Below are 9,139 nucleotides of genomic sequence, written 5' to 3'. Positions count from 1 at the left end.
AACAATTAAAGGGATAGTTCACCTAAAAGTTATTTCATTTATTTCATTAATTAAAATATAATTTACTCACCCTCATGCCATCCCAGATCTGCAGAACACAAAATAAGATTTTTAGAAGAATAGCCCTGCTCTGAAATTCTATACAATGCAAGTCATCAGAGTACAAAATGTTGAAGCTCTGACAAGCACATAAACGTAGCACCCTTCTTTTTTTTTTTACTGTAAATCTTGACATCAGCGGTCTCATTGGAACTGCAGTTGCAAGACATATAGTGAAAAAGGAGTTACATTTTGGTTTGTTCTCACCCAAAACAGAAAGATTTTTTTAGAAGACATGAATTGAACTACTTAAAGATTACTTTATGTGCTTTCTAGAGCTTCAAAGTTTTGGGCCCTATTGACTCGTATTGTATGGACCTACAGAGCTGAGATATTCTTACAACGTCTTTATGTTCAGCAGATGAAAGAAAGTCAAACACATCTGGGATAGCATGAAGGTCAGTAAATAATAAGAGAATTGTCATTTTTGGGCAAAATCTCTCTCTCTTTTTTTTTTTTTTTTCATTTTTGAGGTTTTAAATGGATGATTTTTACATTGGAAAGTTTGGCAGAGCTCATGTCATAACCACCGGTGGGAAAAGCAATGTGAAAGAGGTGTAATTTGAGGTGTAATGTTTTTAAATGTTACATAATGATTTATGATGTAAAAGTGTTACAAAATATAAATAAAATAATTTTAAATACTTTTCCCTTTATTTCTATTTCCTCTGGGATTTGGTCAAAAGAGGGTCTTCAAAGTATTAAGTCTTCGCAGTATTAAGAATTTCTTCATTTTTGCTTTTGTCCAAGGTAGAAGACATCCTAAGCTTTCTCCAAATGTATAATGTCAGGTTATGTGTGTTTGGAGCATAATTTAAAGTGCCAAAACTAAACTAAAACTCAAGATCCTTTTTATTTTAGTTTGTTTTGGAGTTAAGAAAAAGTATTTTAGTTTAGTTTTTCCAAATATTTTCAGTTTCCATTTTTATTTTAGTTAACAAAAATGGTTTTAGTTAGGTTTTTTCCCCCTGTTAACTACACACAAACACACAAGTTTACCTAACTTTCTAAACTGGGACATGCCATAGAATTCTAATTACTTTGAACAATAACACAAACCATCATCCTACCCTTAAAAGAAAAACAACAGACTCATAGAATGAACATTACTATAACTCAATTTTTTGCGAACAGAGTTTTACGTGCCGCTTTCTACTATTTGCTGCAGTTTCCTGGTGAAATTTACACTAGAGGCACTACAACAACTGTGCGTTTTATTAACTTTCGCACAAATCACAACTACAATGGCTGATTATGACTTTGTGGCAGGGCCGGGTTGTGATCCTACACACCGGTCCCGTATTAGGCTAATTAAGCCTCCGTGAGGGATAAAGGTCAACTGCAGGGGATCGTGCGGGAGAGAGAGCAACATTTTGCGCAAAATGTGCCTGTTACACCATCCAAAATCACAACAGCATTTTTACTTGCTTTCAATATTCCATTTATCACATAGAGACATATCAACTAACTTTCCTTCTCAAACAAGGTCATTGTGACTTCTGCTAAATGTACTGTTGGTGGGTGTTTCAGTGGTGAATGAGTTAAAATTGTGTGTTGCATTAATGGAGTGCAGGAATCATTTATCTCTACGTTCTCTGACCCCATTATATTGTGACATCAATTGCCTATCTCACCTGAAGGAATTCCAGCATTTCCTCGGCCCAAATATGGTCAACTCCCACGGAATTCCGGTACTTAGAATTGTGCAACTACACCCCTTAAACATAGAACATCCTGCTTGATCTCTGACGTATTTGTAATGGACAAGGACACACGTAATTTTGTTAGAGCAATACACAAACATGCCAGATGTCTCATTAAACCCTTTGGTTTTCAGTTGGATCATTTAGTGATCACGTAAGTCTTATAACAGTAAAGGTCTGTTGGAAGTCAATGCATTTCCGCATATTGTTATGTTTTCTTTGTCTTTTTATCAATAGAATCTTTGAAGTCTTTATTTAATAAAAAATCTTGGGTATATAGTCTGCTGCAAAAGCACAGTGGCAAGAAATAGACTGTCCAATGTTTAAAACTAAGACTTCTTTTTAAAGACAACCAAAGCTCAGTATTGATCTTAATATGAAAAGATATATTGTTTAAAATGAATTTCCTCAAACACTATGTCACAAGAAATGTTTTAATTTTCCCACATAAGCGTTACAATAGCTCACATTGTTTGCGGTGTGTTTGTGAAGTTTCAAATGACCTGTATGAAGTTGTGCACTCTGCCCTATTGTGATTGTGCTTATCCAGGTGGCTCTTTTCAGTACTACAAATATATGAAAATGTGATTGTCCAAATACAAGTAATAATGATCAACTACTATGCTTCACATACTACTGTGTACAGAAATATGAGATCTAAGATATAATAATGCTCAGGTCCAGGCAAAATCTTTGCATATTTTGTATTTTCTGTGCTGATTTTGTGGGTAAATCGCAGAATTCTATGGAATGGATTAAAACGGCAAAGTGGGACAATATTTTAAACAGAGCTGAGAGTAGGTGATAATTGGTAGCCGAATTGGTTATCACATTAGCCAAAATATTGAATAAAAGAAAAAGCAAAAGGAGGGGGATGGGTAGAACTTTGTAAATGATGATCTTTCCAGTTGTATGCAAATCTGCTGAGCTTTCTATGGAAGTTTGCCACAGGTTCTGTCTGGGCCTGGTAATGCCTCAACACCAAATCTCAAACAAGATTTTCAATATAACTCATTTTCTATTTTTAAAACTTACCGGTAGTTTCTATTATTCTATTAAATGGAAATTGTTTTCTATTTTCTCACAAAACTCTCACAGAACTACACAATGAGTTTATGTGCTTGTTATTTTTCTTTTTGACTTGTTTCTGTAAGTGTAAACAGATCTGAAAAGTGATTTATAGAGCACTGTAATGCATTTCTACATATGATCATTGTGTTTTGGAAAGTGGTCATAGTTTGTATTCACTGGAGAAACAAAAAAAAAAGAACATTTTCACCTTTTACCACTAATCATTATGTCATTTCATAATGACAGTCTGGGTGTGTTCTTGGTTGGTTAGCACTGCACGCTTTGATTAGATCAATGCTTATTCTTACCATATTGAAAAGTACACATTTTAGCCTCAGTGCTGTAATTGGTAAGAACAATCAGGGCCTATTCAGGGCCTATTCAGGGCTGAAGGACACCCTCCCTCAGTCAACATTTGGCTCTCAAATCCATAGCCCGCACTGGCTCTCTAGCCCCTGGAATGCATCAGTTACTTTCAATGCTCAGATATTAATTTACAGAGATGTTGTGAGGCCATTTTGGGCTCGTAACTCTATGAAAATAAACTGGAAAAAAGTTTTCTACATAGTAGAGATCTATTGTGTCTACTTAAGAACTGAACAAATCTGTTAAATTTGTGATAGCTTCATATCTGACACTCCAATCTGACAAATGAGGCATGACATTTAGGCAAAACAGTGCATTGAAATAGAATCACAAACTGTGTGAGTGGATACTTGTGTATTGCACACGTGTTCAGGAGTTTCACAGCACTGCCACTGTAATTTGAGCTCAGGAAGGTGAGCAATTGCAGGCAATGCGCTAGGAACAACACACAGAAACTCACCGCAATCCATCAACCAATTGGTCATGCAAATTTGATACTAGCCAGGCAAAGAAAGGTCTGATGATTACACAAGCAAACATGCCAACTCAAGGTGCTCAGGTGAGATTCTTTATTAGTCTGTATACCAAGTAACTCAGTGATTCATTTGAAAAAATTACAGGGCACTGGTAATTATGGAAATGTCAGATGTGTGGTAGAAGTTAAAACATTTAATAATTTTGACTAATGGTACAGTAATGGGATTAAATGGAGAGCAAATGGAGGTTGAAGTCTTTTGTTTAAGACTCTTTCTTCAGAGATTTATCCCACTTCAGAAGAGATCTCAAAAATGCCACAAAGTGTTGTCAAACTGTCAAAAGATAACAAAGTCTCCAATCAAAATTAAGATATTAAATCAAATATTTCTCATCAAATTCTTCCCAAGTATCAGAGTTAGGCTAGCCACATTAATCTTACAGCTCTGTACTTTTACTGCATGTCAACAATTGTCTTATTTGTTTCTATTCCTCCACAGGATAAGCTATGAATAAGCAACCTCTGAGCAAATCAGTTTTCCTCTGGGTTTATGCTTTTCAAAAGTTTTTAGTCTCTGTAGCATCAAAGCGGGATTAAATGTTAAGTAATGTTGTTTAATGGATATTCAAATGTTACTTAGTGGATGATCATCAAAGTTAAAACACATTTTACATCATGTGACTACCTTGCACAGACAGATTTGAAAACAGGTGTCTTAGGGCCAATTGATAAAGAGATTTCTGTATGCACGGTGTCTGAATAGAAAAAGAAACAGATAATCCTCACTGGTGAAGACTGATTAACAGAGAAATACAAATTGCATACATGAAGTATATACTTCTCCAAATATGAGTTAACATCATGCAGTGTGTTAACTCTAGTGGTAAGAAAAAGTATGTGAACCCTTTGGAATTACCTGCATTTATAGATACATTTGTCTTAAAATCTGATTTGATCTAAATTACAATTATGAACATACACGATCTTAACACAGGTTTAACAAACATATTGAATACATCATTCAAACTTTCAGTGTAGATTGGAAAAAAATTTTGTGAACCCCTAGGCTAATGATATCAACAAAAGCTAATTAGAGTCAAGAGTTGGCAAACCTGGCATCCAATTGATGATACGAGATTTGAGGTGTGGGTTAGAGCTACTTTGACTTATAAAAAGTACTCAAACATTTTGAGTTTGCTATTCACAATAAGCATCTGCTGACATGGACCATGCATCGAAAAAAAAAAATCTCGGAAGACTTACGATCAATAATTGTTGCTTTGCATAATGCTGGAAAGGGTTACAAAGTTATCTCAAAGAGCTTAGATATTTACCTGTCAACAGTAAGACAAATGGTCTGTAAATGAAGACAATTTAGTACTGTGGCTATTCTCCCTAGAAGTGGCTGTCCAGTCAAGATTACTCAAAGGGCACACAGGAATGCTCAATGAGGTAAAAAAAAGAACCCTAGAGTGACAGCTAAAGACTTGAAGGAATCATTGGAACTGGTTAACATCTCTGTTCTTGAGTCTACTATAAAGAAATCATTAAACCAGCTATATCCAAAGGGTTCACATACATTTTGTTGCCACTTTATACAGTGGAATGCTCTGGAATTTTGGAACTGGAAGGCCTATATACTGTAATTGATGGAAACTTGGTATTTCATGTTCTGAAGTGCGAGTTGTTGAGTCCTGAAAGCCATAATTTTGCTTCTAATTATTGTAATTAGTCTATGATGGCCTGTTCTGTCACCAAGGTCCTTCCCTGTCTCACTTTGTACACCCATATTCACGTATCATGAACTTGACATAAGGTGGTACTTAGAATATTTATTAATAAATGCACAAAAGATCCTATGAGTCTTGTTTTAAAGAAACAGCTTTTTACTACAGTAGTGCTCAAATACCTTGTATTTTATATTATGGAGGCCAGCATATTTAACCTGGGGGTTCATGAAGGTACTCTTGCTAGTCCGTGGACTGATATTTTATACATATAGAAATTTATTCTAAAATGTAAAAAAATATTCTACATGTTCTAAATATTACGTTTTTCTAAATTACTTTAAATTCAGTCTTGAAACATGGTGCATGGTGACGATCTTTGAACATGTAATCTGTTAAACCAATCAACTAGCGTACTCCCTCTTTGTCTAGCATTTAAATTGCCTTATTTGTTTGCCGGTATCAGGTCTCACTGCAGCGTGTTACAAGAGTTTTATCTCTGAACCACTCCTCCTCCCCAGCACCACTTGTCTTACATGCTTGACACAGCCAAGACCAACTCTACTAACTTATAATTTATAATTTTATGATAATACTTAAAATGTTGTCATGACTGAAATGTGGTTAATTTGCGTTGTCATTTTTTTAATTGTATTGTTGAAAGAAACAACCTCTCAAATAATCTTTAAATAATTTGGTTGCTTTTATCGATTGTACATCTATCAATAAACAAATATATATATTTTTGGCCCAATAAATCAAGAACATGGTGAAGAATTAAGTCAATTGAGAAACTAAGTGAACACTATATTAGTTAATATTATAAATGGAAGTTATTACACAATGTTAATATTATTGTAATAAATGAGTAATTATACAGCGTTGACAGATATATCTAGCATTTTTACATTAGGGGGTTTCCTGAGATTGTGGTTGGGGTGTCTTTGGGTTGGAATAGGTTAATCACCCCTCATGTAAAGCATTACTCTACTTCCCCATTGCATGATGTACAAAATGTGCAAAGCATTTAGGGTTTAGGTGTATTGCAAGGAACTGTCCATCATATATAATCCATGACACAGCAACTCCATATAACCCTGGAACAGGTGTTTTCACCTTGTCTAGTCTATGACACAACTGCTGTTCCCTCCTAATTTGACCTGAACAGTTACAACGGTAGTGGCCTTACGCTGTTGCGTAAAAACACTGTTTTTGTCTGTCTCTTCTGGCCTCAGGAAAAACGAGGAATGCAGATGATCCAGTTTCTGACCCATCATGTCTTCACATCCTTCTTTCACATAGTGGTATGAGATAATAGATATATCTATAAATCAAGATGAATTAAACTGGTTGGTTTGGTGCTTTGTGTGAGGTGTGTGGTATGAACAAATGCATCTAGTGGAAATAAGGAAACTGATACATGCTGAGATTTGTTTCAGCCTCAGATGTGGTTTAGTCAAAACAATAGCCTAGAATGTGAAGATTTACAGAGCTTCAATTGTAAATTAGTCTGCCATAATAACACGATAATAAATGGGCATGTTACAAAATGCACTAATGGCTTATGTTATAACTGTGTGGGATTCAATGTAATTTCAAAACAGAAAACAACTTATATAATAGATTTAGCCACTATAATGTACAGTTTTATTTATTCAGTTACATATTTAACTAAGTTTACAGTGTCCCATATAAGATAAACCAATAAAACAAATGTCTTATGTCACCCAATTTAATGAGACAGGACAACAAGTCATTAAAGTCTGTAAGGATCAACTTGTGTTCAAGCTACAAGAGCTATGGAATGAATGTGATTGTAATGAGAGAGCCAGACATGCAGTAATAAAACATAAAATAAAACAAATGAACATAAAACTCTCTATATATTAAGAAGTTATTTTTATATTGTCAAAAAAGTAAGGAAAATAAAGTTAAAGGATTCCAAATCATGTGGAATTTTGTAAGATAAGGTCAATCAGAACTGTGCTAAACAGATTTACTTGGGTTGACTAGTTAATATAAAATTAGTTGAAATTATATAAATCCTTTTTTTTTAATCCAGTAGCCTATGCATTTTTTTCTGACTTCTTTTTTTTTTTTTATATATATTTTTGGAATTTGGATTGCCCAATTCTCACTACTTAGTAGGTCCTCTTGGTGACGCAGTTACTTACCTCAATCTGGGTGGCGGAGGACGAGTCTCAGTTGCCTCTATTTCTGAGACAGTCAATCAGCACATCTTATCATGTGGCTTATCATTGTGCATGACACCGCGGAGACTCCGCATGTGGAGGCTCATGCTACACACCGTGATCCATGCACAACTTATCACGCGCCCCATTGAAAGCTAGAACCACTAATCATGACCACGAGGGGGTTACCCCATGTGACTCTTTCCTCCCTAGAAACCGGGCAATTTGGTTTCTTAGGAAACCTAGCTGGAGTCACTCAGCACACCCTGGATTAGAACTCGTGACTCCAGGGATGGTAGTACCCAGGCACCTTTTTTCTAACTTCTGTACATGTTTCATTTTAAGCAATGTATCAAAGCCTTAGTAAATAATCTATATAAATGTGATTGTGCTTATATATATATATATATATATATATATATATATATATATATATATATATATATATATATATATATATAGTTGAAGTCAGAAGTTTCCATACCCAAATTTTTAACCACTCCACAGATTTTATATTAGCAAACTAAAGTTTTGGCTAGTTGTTTAAGACATCTACTTTGTGCATGACACAAGTCATTCTTCCAACAATTGTTTATAGACAGATTGTTTCACTTTTAATTACCTATATCACAATTCTAGTGGGACAGAAGTTTACATACACTAAGCTAACTGTGCCTTTAAGCAGATTGGAAAATTCCAGAAAATGATGTCAAGCCTTCAGATAATTAGCCAATTAGCTTCTGATAGGAGGTGTACTGAATTGAGATGTTCCTGTGGATGTATTTTAGGGCCTACCTTCAAACACAGTGCCACTTTGCTTGACATCATGGGAAAATCCAAAGAAATCAGCCAAGACCTCGGAAAACCAATTGTGGACCTCCACAAGGGAGCAATTGCCAAATGCTTGAAGGTACCACGTTCATCTATACAAACAATAGTACGCAAGTATAAACACCATGGGACCATGCAGCCATCATACAGCTCAGGAAGGAGATGCATTCTGTCTCCTAGAGATGAACGTACTTTGGTGCAAAAAGTGCAAATCAATCCCAGAACAACAGCAAATGAACTTGTTTAGATGCTGGAGGGATTAGGTAGACAAGTATCTATATCCACATTAAAACGAGTCCTATATCGACATAACCTGAAAGGCTGCTCAGCAAGGAAGAAACCACTGCTCTGAAACCCCCATAAAAAAGCCAGACTACTGTTTGCAAGTGCAAATGGGGACAAAGATCTTACTTTTTGGAGAAATCTCCACTGGTCTAATGAAACAAAAATTTTACTTTTTGGCCATAATGACCATTGTTATGTTTGGAGGAAAAAGGGTGGGGCTTGCAAGGTGAAGAACACCATCCCAACCATGAAGCATAGGGGTGGCAGCATCATGTTGTGGGGGTGCTTTCCTGCAGGAGAGACTGGTGCACTTCACAAAATAGATGGCATCACGAGGAAGGAAAATTATGTGGATATAGTGAAGCAACATCTAAAGACATCAGCCTGGAA

Source organism: Xyrauchen texanus, chromosome 34, assembly GCF_025860055.1.
Source record: "Xyrauchen texanus isolate HMW12.3.18 chromosome 34, RBS_HiC_50CHRs, whole genome shotgun sequence".
Taxonomy (NCBI): Eukaryota; Metazoa; Chordata; class Actinopteri; order Cypriniformes; family Catostomidae; genus Xyrauchen; species Xyrauchen texanus.
Note: the sequence above shows the minus strand (reverse complement) of the source record.